Raw genomic sequence first — 12,570 nt, 5'->3', positions numbered from 1 at the left:
ATGTTTTATGTAGACATTTGAGAGATGCTCTCAGAAAATAATTATTTCAATTATTTTATCTGTCATTTTCTGAGAGTCCTGTTGGAAGACAACTCCAGGGGCTGTATCTACCCAAAACATGTGCCATAGGTGATGTGTTTGTGCCAGTAGCTCTTTGCAGATGACCCAAGAACCAATTGTTGCACATCATTAAATAACCTGTTGCTCTTAAAGTACAATTAAGGAGAATAATTTTACAAAATATCATTTTGGCACAATTGATCTCAAAAGCCCTTTAGGAAACTGCTTTTTACTTTCAGAATTACAAAAAATGGATGGATACCTGAAATTATTTTCATAATTGGTTTATTCCTTTTTTTTTGCACTACTACAGTATACATTCAAATGATTGAATAGATGCACTAATGCGTTTAATCATAGAAACCATGAATATACACATGTAAAACTGAATAGCTGATTTCACAGCAAATATGGAAGCTATATGGTTTATATGTGGATGATTTCCCTTGTATGGACAGTCTCTCTCTCTCCCTCTCTCTCTCTCTCTCTCTCTCTCTATATATATATATATATGTGATAGACTGGTTTGGCATATTCTTGGACTCATTCTGATGAGTTCTTAAGTACAAAGTACTCTGTGTTACTGGTCTGTAATCCCAGTGCCCAATTCTCAGTCTACAGGTGTACAGGTAACACTCAAGGAAATTGGAACTGTTGTTCTGCTGTGCCCAAAGGTGTAATCTCACTGTTCAGTTTGTTTGATTTTCTGTAAAATGATGTGAGAAGAAAATCTCTAATCTCTCAGGTGAGTTGATAGAGGAGAGCAATGATGGGTTGCAACAGAAAACACTGCTCCAGGGGCCTGATCTGAGTTTCAGCTGCTCTGGCCTTAAAGTGGAGACAGTTCCCAGTAGAAATGTGTCCACCTGACTGAGCACTATTTCTGGGTCTTACTAGAATAGTATTCCTATTCTTGAGGGTGCAAAACGAAATTACAAGAAACAACAAAAAGAAAACAATTTAAGCAGTGAAGAAAAGGACTCTTTCTGAGCAACTTTGATTCTCTTTTGTATTTTCTCTGTGAGTGGAAGGTCATTGCACATTTGTTAGTGATTTGTACCAGAATAAGTAAGTATTGAAAAATTGTGTAAAGAAAAAAAATCAAGAGGACTACAGTGAACAAAGCACAATAAAATCACTTTGATCTTCTTCCTTAGCCACATGATTTTTTCAAGGTATTTCAGTGTTCAATTAAAAGAGGACACGAGTGACATCTGGAAGGTTACAGAGTTTGCAATAAATATAGTTCAGAGAGCAAAAAGAAGTAGTAAGCGTAGCCTGTTAAGAAAACGTGAAGTCCTCATGCTGTGGGCTTTCTGGATGGATAGAAACACATCACACTGCATAACACCCCCTCCAAAAAAAAGAGATTACAAAGAATACTAAGAATTGTTGTGATGATCTGGGAACAAAGGATTGAAAACAGAGGTAAGAGGTCAGCCAGTAATGAAGCAAGATCAGACATCTTTTTTGAATTGTAGGAGAAAAGTGAAAGGTTTTGTAGAGAGCTGGGAGAAAAACCTTTCTAAACGTTCTCGCAAACAAATGAGAACTAGATGTATCTCTTGGAGAGAACAGAAGGAAAGGTAGTTATGAAGAAAGCAGGAGGTTCTAGGAATTTAGTGTCGAAATCCTGTTGGGCCTAGTATCCAAAACAATGTGTTTGGATTTTGTGCTTTACACCCCATTTTGTCCTTTTATTTTTTTTTCTTAAGCATTTCTGCCTTTTTATTTCCTTAGAAATACAAGATACAAGAGGTGGCTTAGTGGTGTGTTTCTGGGATCTCTGGTTTGCAGACCCAGTTGCCTGTAGCCTTCATCACTCTTTTGGAAATTCCTTGAGTTTCTAAAGTAATTTATTAACAGGGTGTGGAATCAGCACTTTCCATGAATGTTACCCATGGAATTTAAAAGTAACTAGAATTAGGATTAAGCAAAGACCTTCTGATGCTGGTAAAAGATTTGTGTGGAAGGAATAGGTGCTGTGAGAAGTAATAGCAGTCCACTACCATTTCTTGCTGTTAGTTTATGTCTGAGTAATTTTGGTTATGAAAAAATGTTTCCATAGTTTTCAGCTTTATGTGAAACAAGGGTTCTGACTTCATTTTCCTAGAGGACAACCATATAAATTTCAGCTAACACCCTCTCAGACAGCCTCAGGGAATAAGACTGAAGGAGTGAGAATTCTTTCGTGCTTTGATGCATTAGTTGGGAAAGTTACACTCCTGTTAAGTGTGATGCATTTTATGTTAATAAACAAAGATCATTAACTGAAGACTGAAGTGTTGCCAATCCTGAATCTTTCATGAGCAATAAATTCTCATTAAAAACCCCTTAGGGAAATGCATGTCCTTTCAAAAGAATTTCCACAGCACATCATCTCCATATGACAAATCTCCAGAGAAAAAAATATATATGAGCAACCAGTGATTGGGGGATTTGTTAGCTCAACTTCCAAGTCCTTTGCAAAAAGAAAACCTTGTTTGCTTGCTTATTCCTTTGTTTTTCATTTTTCAAGGTCGTCTGAAGTCCACACTCAGTGAAAATAATAATTCATTTTTGCTAGAAATGGCTCACGGGGTGAGGGATTCACTGCTAGTTCTGTTTGGTTTACAAAGCAGAGAATTCATCATATAGCTGGAGATACCTTCTGGATTCCAAATATTTACTTAGGAAAATGTAGTGGGTTTCTGTGGCTGGGTTTTGGTAGCGGGGGGGGGGGTGCTACAAGAATAGCTTCTGTTAGAAGCTGCTGGAAGCTTCCTCTGTCTGTGGAGCCAATGCCAGCCAGCTCCAGGACAGGCTTTCTGCTGCTGGCCAAGGCCAAGCCAATCAGGAACGATAGTAACGCCTCTGTGATAACATATTTAAGAACAGAAGGTTGTGGTGCAGAAAGAATTCCAGCCAGGGAAGAGTGGAGTGAGAACATGGGAACAAGGTAGACACCAAGGTCAGTGCAGAAGGAGGGGATTGATGCTCCAGGTGCCTGAACTGAGACCCTGCAGCCCATGGTGCAGACCAGGGTGGAGCAGCTGTGCCCCTGCAGCCCATGGGGGACCATCGGGGTGCAGAGACCCATCTGCACCCCATGGAGGAGCCCATGCTGAGCAGGTGGATGCATGAAGGAGGCTGTGACCCCATGGGAGGCCCAAGATGGAGTGGGGTCCTGCAGGAGACCTGCAGCCCATGGAGAGGGAAGCCCACACTGGAGCAGGTTTTTCCTGGGTAGGACTTGTGGCCCCTGTGGGGGACCCACATCAGTACAGCTCATCCGTGAAGGACTGCACCCCATGGAGGAGTGACCCACGGGATAGCAGTCTGGGGGGAATTGTTGCTCGAAGGATGGACTCACACTGGAGAGGTCCATCAAGGACTGTCTCCTGTGGGAGGGACCCCACGGGAGCAGGGGAAGGACTCCTGTCTCTGAGCAGTGGCAGAAACAACAACTGACCACAACCCCCATTCCCCATCCCTCTGCATCACTGGGGGGGAGGAGGGAAAACATGGAAGGAAGGAGGGGTGGAAGGAAAGTGTTTTAAAGATTATTTTATTTCTCACTTTTCTACTCTTATCTTGTTAGTAATAAACTTAAGTAATATCCCCACTCTGAGTCTGTTTTGCCTGAGAAAGTAATCAGTAACTCACCTCTCCCAGCTGTTATCTCAACTCATGAATCCTGAATCCTTAGCTGTTTTTTTTCTTTCCTCTGTCCAGTTGCAGAGGGAGAGCGAGAAAGTGGCTTTAGTTGGTACCTGGCATCTGGCCAGGGTCAACCCACTACAGGAAAAAAAAGCCCCCAAACTAACACAAGTAAACAATGCAATAAAAATGGTATAAATCTGTATCTGTATGTAAGGTTTGATACTGCAAACCGTCCAGAAACCCCAACTAGAAACACAAGAACTGAGACTCCATCTAGTCTAGAGAGCAGCTTGACCCAGAGGAAAAATGAACAGGATACAGCAAGTGAGAATTTACACACTCACAAGCTGGAAGACACTGCTAAGAGCAATTGCACTGAGGAGAAACAGCTACACTTGTCCCAGTGATGATGCATGACCTAGAGCTGTTCGCTGGTTTGAAATCCAGAGTATAGGAGAACTGCTGAATGACAGATGGAGGGCAGGCAAGGTGTGCCAAGTATCCTTACACATAGTGGTTCCCGTCTAGTCCTTTCTCTCTCTTCTTTCTTGAATGTGCATTTAAAAATATAATCTTCTGATACCTGTGTAGGCAAGAACATCTCTGCTGTTGCTTTCAGTGTCACAGGGTCACAGAAATAAAAATCTGACTTGTTTGGAAGCAGCATCTGCTTTAGCAACATATTTCTTGTGTTGGTGACTGATGTGTTGCCAAGCCCTTGTCAGCTCTACTGAACAGCCCTGTGTCACCGGCTTTGGTGCTTCCAGCAAGAAGAGCAGGTGTATTTGGGGATTAGGACCAAAAAAAGCATCCTGTGAAATGAAGAGTGGCAATTGTGTGTGTTGGAAATAAGACGGATTACAAGGTGGTGACTTAAACTGTTGTCTGTTCTCCATGGGCCAAACTTTCATGTAGCAATGACCCCGTGCCTCTTTGTTTACCCACTTAACAGCTGCACTGTCAAGCTGTACTGGGAGGTGTCTTATCATCCCATTTAAAGAAGTGGAGCTCCTGGGCCATATACTACTATGGGAGGATCAGCTGAATTAGCAGTGTACCAGAGGGAAAGGTGGTAGTCTGAAATTTGCTTTCCACACTGACCTGTACTGGAAAAGGTCGTAAGAACGATGTGGTTGTTCTGAGGATGCTGTCAGAAAGAAGATAAACACTACAGTTAGTGTTTTAATTAGAGAAGTGCAAACTTTAGGCCTTGTGTTGTGAAAGGATTCTCAGAAAGAAATTTGGTACCATTTTAGAGCACTTTAGGGCTTCGATTAAACATCCTTTCATTAGTGTAAGATACTCTTTAAAAGTAGCACCTGAAAAAAAGAGCAGGCATTAATTCTTATAGTAAAGGGTGGGGATCTATGTGCAACAGCTGCCTATATTATAATTTAAAGTTTCTTTTGCTGAATTAATATTCCAAACTGCCTTCTATAAGTCCTTTTCTTCTTTTTCTTTTTTTCCTCTTTGAACACTGAGGTTTTCCATGATGATAAGTCTTTGAGAACTTGGCAGCTTGCCTAATATTACAAATTCCCACTGTATGCTTCTTGGATTGCAACTTATTGGCAGAAATAATACAGCACTAAATACAAATATTACTGTTAATGTAACATTAAAATTGATAAATCAGTCACTTACGACAAGAATTCCAAACTACTGCATTGTGAATTTGTCAAAAGTGTTTTTGCTCGGTACTTTATAGTGTGGATTTCAGAACAGAGACAGTAAGGTTTATGGTTAATGTACCACTTTTAATAATAACAAATTTTGTGGGATGGATCCAGTGCTCATTTATTTGCAGTAGTGGGTTTTAGTAGTTTAACTGGGATATATTGAATCAAAAGGTTTTAACAGAGAACAAATCTATACAGGATTTGGCCCTGCTGAAACTTTAATTTTGCTTTCCTATAAATACAAGATTTACATAATGCATGGACTATTGAATTTATAATGTGAAAACTTGTACTTTAGATGTATTTTGGAGTTCAATACTCTAGTACTGTTTACTTGGCTTTTCTTAGCATTTAGATTTTGGTGTTTCATACTCGAGGTTGCAGTTGACAGCCAGGTGTAACTTCCTTGCCTGCTGCAAGATTTGTGTTTGGGCTATTTTTTAAAATAAATCTCTAAGTATCTCCCACTACTGTCTGCAGACTTTAGAGATGACTAGGAAAAGGGGGGGAGGTTTCCTCATTTCTTCCATTTTTGTCTTTCATAAAAAATTCAGCTTTTTTTCCCCGACCCATTTTCTTCTTCCACCTGGAATCTCAGGCCAAAAGAAAGACTTTAGAGGAATAAAAATTGCAGCTGAGTGCATTATCTCATGAATAATGGTCATAAGTGAGATGATCCAGGAGATTTGTGAAATGATTGCTTGGTATAATTCATAATTATCTCAATGATTTGGCATTGTATCATGCAGACATTTATCTTTTCTCCTGCAACCAAATGTGTGTCATGGGGAAAGAATCACTTTTTTTTCCTGCAACCAAATGTGTGTGTCATGGGGAAAGAATCACTTTCTTTTTTTTCCCCTGTTTTTTTCTTAGTCAAGAAACAGCATTGATTGTGATGGTTGATACTATCTCCATGTCTTGCTTGATGGCTCTGTTTATTGTCATTCTAATTATTTAGCAATTACTAATGAAAGTTATTTAAAGGTCTCTATTTATAAAGCTTTTACTCTTCACTTGCTGGCTTCTTTACATCACCAGGGTTAAAAGCCCTCTTGAAGCTCAAGAGAAAAAAAAAAACCCAACATTTTAAACTTTAGGTCTAGACCACTCTATGTCTGTTGGCCGAAATATGTACAAAATTTGAGAGGTGGGCAGTGTTGTGAAATCAGCACTAATAATGGAAGAAGGCACTCCAACACTAACAGATAGATATATTTGAAATGTTGTCTGAAATACCAGTGAATCATTAAAGCAAGAGCCTTGCACTCATAATTTCAGTGCTGAAAACAATAAATGTCAATGAAGTAATAAAGATTGCCATCCTCAGAGAGAGGATGCTCCTGTTGAAATGCATTGCCATCCATCCCCATGCACGTGCTCAGGAGAGGAGAATTACCCTGCTCAGGTGCCCAGCTGACCTCGACTGCTGAGCCCGTGCTGGGAGAGTAATTTGTCACAAAAACAGCTTGATGATAATCTGCCATGGACTCCTCATAACCTTTCCTTTCTAATTTCTTTGCCATGGCTCTACCTCTCTTTTTTTAGCCAAAGACAATGTTTTTGCTTTTATAATGAAGGCTCTGCCCTCGCAATGTTCTTCTCTTTGCCTTCTCCTTTCTGAACTGTTATCCTGTGATTTTTTTTCCATAGTATTTCTTTTGTATTTGGTGTCTCGTTTGGATGCTTCTGGAAAGTAACTAGTTGGTCAACTTTGAACTTCTTCGTCAGATTAATACACATTAAAATGCACTGGAAAATAGTGAGGAGCCTGTGGGGTTAGCTGATACCTATTCTAGATTATAGGTATAATTTTAATTTTGTTTTGCTCTTAGTGTCACTTAAAGAAAATACAGTTTAAGTAAGTTACTACCTGTTTTGCTTCTGTGGATTTGGCAGAATCATGTCCTGTAGAAGAGAAGTTTAATGTAAATTATGTTTTCTGTATGCTTATCTTTTATTACAAATAAATTAACAGTAAATAGGAGCCTGTGCCTTGCTGGTGGCTCATCCAATTTATTCTACTTCTGCCTGACAGCATTGGTGCTTCTGTTATTATAACTCCAGTCTTTGCAATTACTGTAAAAACAATTAAATAAAGCTCGTCCTTTGCTCAGCTTTAAATTTACAATGAAGTTTTTTTTTTTCCCTCGCAAGATGACTCTTTTATTGCCAGATCTAGTTAAACCATTACAACTCTAAAAGCCCAGTTTCCCAGTGCACACGAGGCTGACATTTATGAAGCACCAAATGCCTTGGCCGTACGTGGCCGTCGGTCAGAAGGGCGGTTGCGGCATCGCTGCCCACTGCGATCGCAATAGGAGCTGAAAGAGGCGCATTAGTTCACTGCAGCCATTCCACCCTCGGCTCTTCCCTTGTCAGATCTCATAGACTCGATGAGGTCAAGCCTGGTCAGCATTCGGATGGGAAACCCTCCCTGGAAAACCAAGAGTTGAAGGAAGCCAGGCTTGTGTCTCTCTGCACAAACCAGCGCCCTGCCCCTAGGTCAGTTGTTAGCACCACGCTATGTTTAATCCGTGTTTAATGGGGTTTAGTTGTGCTTTTTTCTGGTTCATTTGAAAAACAATGCTGTGGCTACAAGTAATGATATGGGGGGGAAAAATTTAAGGAGAAATAATTTTGGTAGGTGATAAACAAGGGGTGGTTACAAGGCACAGTGGTTTGGGAGGCCTTGCAAATTCAGATGCTGAGTCTCTGCCATTTTTCTGTTTGCTTTTTCCCTGTAAGAACAAAGTATTTATTCACCTTCTGAATCTCACAGCAATAGCATAGAGTGGAAACTTGGTTGGAACTTCTCTTCTCCAAAATAGCACAGAAGGACTTGCCAGCATGTAACTTGTTCACTCTAATTGGCCACAGTCACCAATAATAAAACAAATGTTCAATGTATTTTGAAAGCTTGACTTTGTCAGTGGGTCACGTTGTGATTTTCTGGCTTTACAAATAGAGGAAGGTATAAAATGACAAGAAAATCTAGGGTTCACTTTATGGTGCAGAACTAACCACTTCTAAATGAAATTGCTTCAGAGCGAAAGTTTCCAAGACAGGATGAAACATGTAGAAAACACTTTCCCATTCTTGAAAAAAAAAAAAAGGTGACTAGAGAAACAGATGAGTAACTTGGGACCTGTCATACCTGTTAAATATTGTCCACGTTCATTCTTTCTGCAGAGGAGTTTACTTAGGAAAGAGTTACTTAGGAAAGAGAAAATAAGAGAAGTTTGAAATCTGCAACTGTCAGTGCTGAAAATACAAGATCTGTCAATGCATGCTGACAGGTTGTGGGGCTGTCCTGTGTGATCAGGACAGGAAAGGGCAATGTCAGAGTGGGATAGATCCCTTCTCTTCCCAGTGGGTTTAGGTTAAGGTTTCCTGAAGCATTACTTCCAGTTTTAGATGATGTTTCTAGGACATTTTCCATTCTTTTGTGTCTTGTCTGTGTTATTCGTTAATGATAAAACTACTTTTCTTCATTAAAATGCTAAAATCATTATTTACCACTGAAAATATATCCTGATTCTGAATGGCTGAGGTCTTGGCAAATGGATGAAATTCAGCATATTTTAACTTTATCCAGGGGCTATTTTAAGTAATACCTTTCTGTGTTAGATGGAGAAGCAAAGCCTTTTATCTAAGACCTTCTGAATTTGAAGTTTCAAAATAAAAATGAAAATCAAAATTTAGGAAGCTGATGTTCACTGCTGGAGCTTTTGGGTTTGTTGTATTGATGTAAAGTGGCAATACAAAGAAGAACAACTGAGAAAAATGGAGTCTTTCATGTATCCCGTGTAGTTTTTATTGTGCCGTTTGATCTGACGATATCTGTTACCATATCAGGAACATTATCAGCATTTGTTCAGAATTAGGGCATAGGTAGGGGCTTGTGATGGGAAAGGAGAGAGAGGAGAAAATTTACTTTAAGGAGAGCTGTGAATTTGCAGAATTATTTAGCACATTTATGTTTTTCTTGGACTAAATGGGCTTTCCTCAAACTGTTGTTTTTTAGAACAAGCTCCTGCAATCTCTGCTACCGATAGTGAGACTTGAAATGTATCTTTCTTCCATCCACACAGTGACTACTTGTGTGCTTGGTTCCATCTGGAAAGGGTATAATTGAATCCTTGTTTAACTCCTTTAATTATTTCTTTGCAAAGTCCTTGGCTGGGAATTTTGCCACTTACAATACAAATATTCAAACTTAAGAGCATAAACTGTGCTTTCAAAGAGCATTTTTGTAAACCTTTTATCATTTGGAGGTTTTTCAAAAGCAAATATGAGAACTTCTCAATGAACATGTTTTAATTTTTTTAAATCCTTGGAGAAGATTTTGTTTCCTTCCAGGTTGGCTGCAGTTGCTAATTAACTTTGTTAATTAATCAAGCTATAGGGATGAAACATGCTTGATTAAAAATAAGCAAAACTATATAGCAACAAAACAATGCTACTGTTTTTTTCCTATTTAAAAGCAAAGATTAAAAGAACAGGATTAACTTTGAAGCTGCATGTCAAATGTTCTTTACATTTGAAATATCTGAAAGGCTAAAGCGGCTAAAAGCTTATTATTATACTAAAATGATTATTGAATTATAACACCATGTTAAAAATTGGGGCTGAGAGTAGTCACTGAAGTTGTTGCCTTAATAAGAACTGACTGAGATGGTGGATAGTGACCAAAGGGTTTATTTGATCTGCTTAGACATGGAGCATGACAAGCTCTCTCTTGTCACGTATCTTGTATGAAAACTTCCAACACTGCAAATTGGTGTTAAATGCTGTTGGCTTGTAACAGGATTCTGACCACATTTCTTGCCCATTACACCCGTGTATGTTTATATAGAGGTAGTGGGAAATGGCTCAGTGTGGGCGATGGGCCAAGGGCATCACAAATGAAGCTCCCTGGAGTAGTCTCAGGATGACTGTGATCCACAGGCACGCTGAGCCTCCGCTGTGCGCCCTGCCCAGATGAAGGTAACCATCTGTGTGGGTCTGGCTGTGAGTGCACAGCTCCTTCACCTGGGCACTGCACGTGGGAGGGATGAAGCAGGAGCTTGGAGTTTGCTTTATTCAAAGTTGACTTATTTGTAGACGCTGTTGGAACAGATGGCTACTCTGTATCCACTATGGCAGATTTTTTTTCTCCTACATGATAGTCAGGTTTCCTTTCATTTTCTGCTGTTGAAAAGTGGTTTTGTTCCTAATATCAGCAATGTTATAAACATTGTATGAGAATGCCAGTCTTTGCTCTCCTTCACTGGGAAAATTGCTAAGGAAGCCTTTCTAAACCTCAGCCAGGATCCTCACCCAGAGAGGGAAGCCTGACATTGTTAGGAGGAGCCCTCTATGTGAATGGAGGTTGAGTAGAATTTACTCTAATAAAATTCCAGAAATGTGAAACTGATTCCATGTTGGAGGTAACGTGGAGAGAGGGAAGTGGGAGTATTCCTGATGTAGAAGGCATAACTAAATAAATCTCTCCAGATCACTGGCAGGAAGTGTATGGAGGAGTGGTGTGAGGAGGGGTTTTGCTTGTTTATTCTCTCCTCACCCCCCACATATTTTCTCATAAAATATCTTTAGGCATTTGGTTTGCAATTAAAAGGTCAAAACCTCCTCAAAGGGAATATTTGCTTTTTCCACTAGAACATATTAGGGCACTGAAGCAGTGCAAAAATGCGAGGGGCTATTTCCAGCAGATGAACTAAATCCTTAAAATAGGATTAACCAATTTTGTAATTTGCTTGTGATAGTATCTGAGCAAGGAAGAGGGAGGGTTGTACGTGTCTTTTAGAAGCTGTTTTTAGGATACCTGTGTTAAGCTATCAATGCTGTGTTAATGCCACTTCTCAGTGTTCCGTAATTTTTCACATGTGCAAAGAAAGATCTTGATATCACGCTGGAGAACACAAATGCAACTTCTACAGGGCTGTGGCTGTATCATCTTCAACTTTTACCAATATTAAGTGGTTTCAACAACATACCTGTTTGCAAATCACGATATTAGCAGTGCCTGGGGTTAACGTGATAACCAGGCTTTGCCAGCTGTGTGGGGATTGTTGTGAGGGTTTAGCAAGCACGAGGGGGCAGGTGACCATTAGGGAGACTTAACTTAAATACCACATCTACCGAAATAGAGAGGGGGAACTGGTTCAGTGACCCAGGCATATGTTGAGCTGTGGCTGAGTGACAGGAGTGCTGTCATTCCACAGTAATTAGGCAGGTACACACAGATCTTTCTTGGCAGAAATGGTTCCTGAGAAATGGTTTAAAGAGTACTTTTTTTTTTTTTTGGAAATTTGGGAATAAGATATTGTAGAGCAGTTTGTTTTTCATGCTGAATACGAGTGATCCAGTCAATGACAGGAGTAGGTACAGAGTCCTCCTTCTGCCATAGCTTGGCATCTTTGAGGGTTTTTGTGGGACAGAGTTTCCAGCCCCTGCTCTTCTTTCCTGCAAGAACTGGAAGACATGGCAGTGTGATTTCCAGACTTGGTACTTCCCTGCAGTGCACAGCAGGAAGGTTTTCTTTCCTGACTCAAACTGTGTCAGAAAAGCCTGATGGCATGGCCAGTGGGCTCATGGCTGGAGCCCTCCATCAGCAGTGCCAGGCCATTCCTGCCAGCCCTGGAGCAGACGCTTTCTGACCCAGGGTCATGTCACCAGGCCTGAGCCACTGACACTCTTGTATTGGCACTACACTGAGCAGTCACTGAGGCAAAAATTTTATATATCCCAGGTAAGTGCCAGGATGCTGTACTGGGATAGTTCAGGTCTTTCTTTCTGGTAAGTCCCAGTAGAATGAGAAAATTTCAAATTTTATAATAGATGCTTTTTATATTAATGGTAGGTTGATTAAGTCCCATGTTTTCTCTAAAGTATCTTCTGCTTTGCTGAGCTTCCAGATCAAATTCTTGTCTTCCCATACCCTTCCTGCAGTTGTCAGTTCCTGCAGTACCTTCCACTGACTAGGTTTAGCAGTTCACATACTTGGTATGTTCTATGTTTCCACAGTCCATACACTGTGAAAACATCTTTCGTTTTCTATGTATGCTAAACCCTACTTTTCATTCCTTTCTTACCACTTTTCAGTGTACTTGAAAGTGTGTTGTGATTGCCAAATCCTTAATTAAGCAAATTAATTGTTAGTTCAGTCTAGCTAAACATTTGTGTA

General features: G+C 40.1%; 1 protein-coding gene across 5 annotated transcripts in view; it reads left to right on the top strand.

The window, feature by feature from the left end:
• NCKAP5 (NCK associated protein 5) overlaps positions 1-12,570 on the top strand; it is a 370,644-nt gene that overhangs the window by 151,132 nt on the left and 206,942 nt on the right. The gene's annotated exons all lie outside the window — the stretch shown is intronic.

The sequence above is a fragment of the Manacus candei genome, unplaced genomic scaffold, assembly GCF_025592945.1.
Source record: "Manacus candei isolate 608988 ecotype Guabito, Panama unplaced genomic scaffold, ASM2559294v1 h1tg000077l, whole genome shotgun sequence".
Taxonomy (NCBI): domain Eukaryota; kingdom Metazoa; phylum Chordata; class Aves; order Passeriformes; family Pipridae; genus Manacus; species Manacus candei.
The sequence above is the reverse complement of the archived record's forward strand: the minus strand, read 5'-3'. Positions and strand labels throughout refer to the sequence as shown.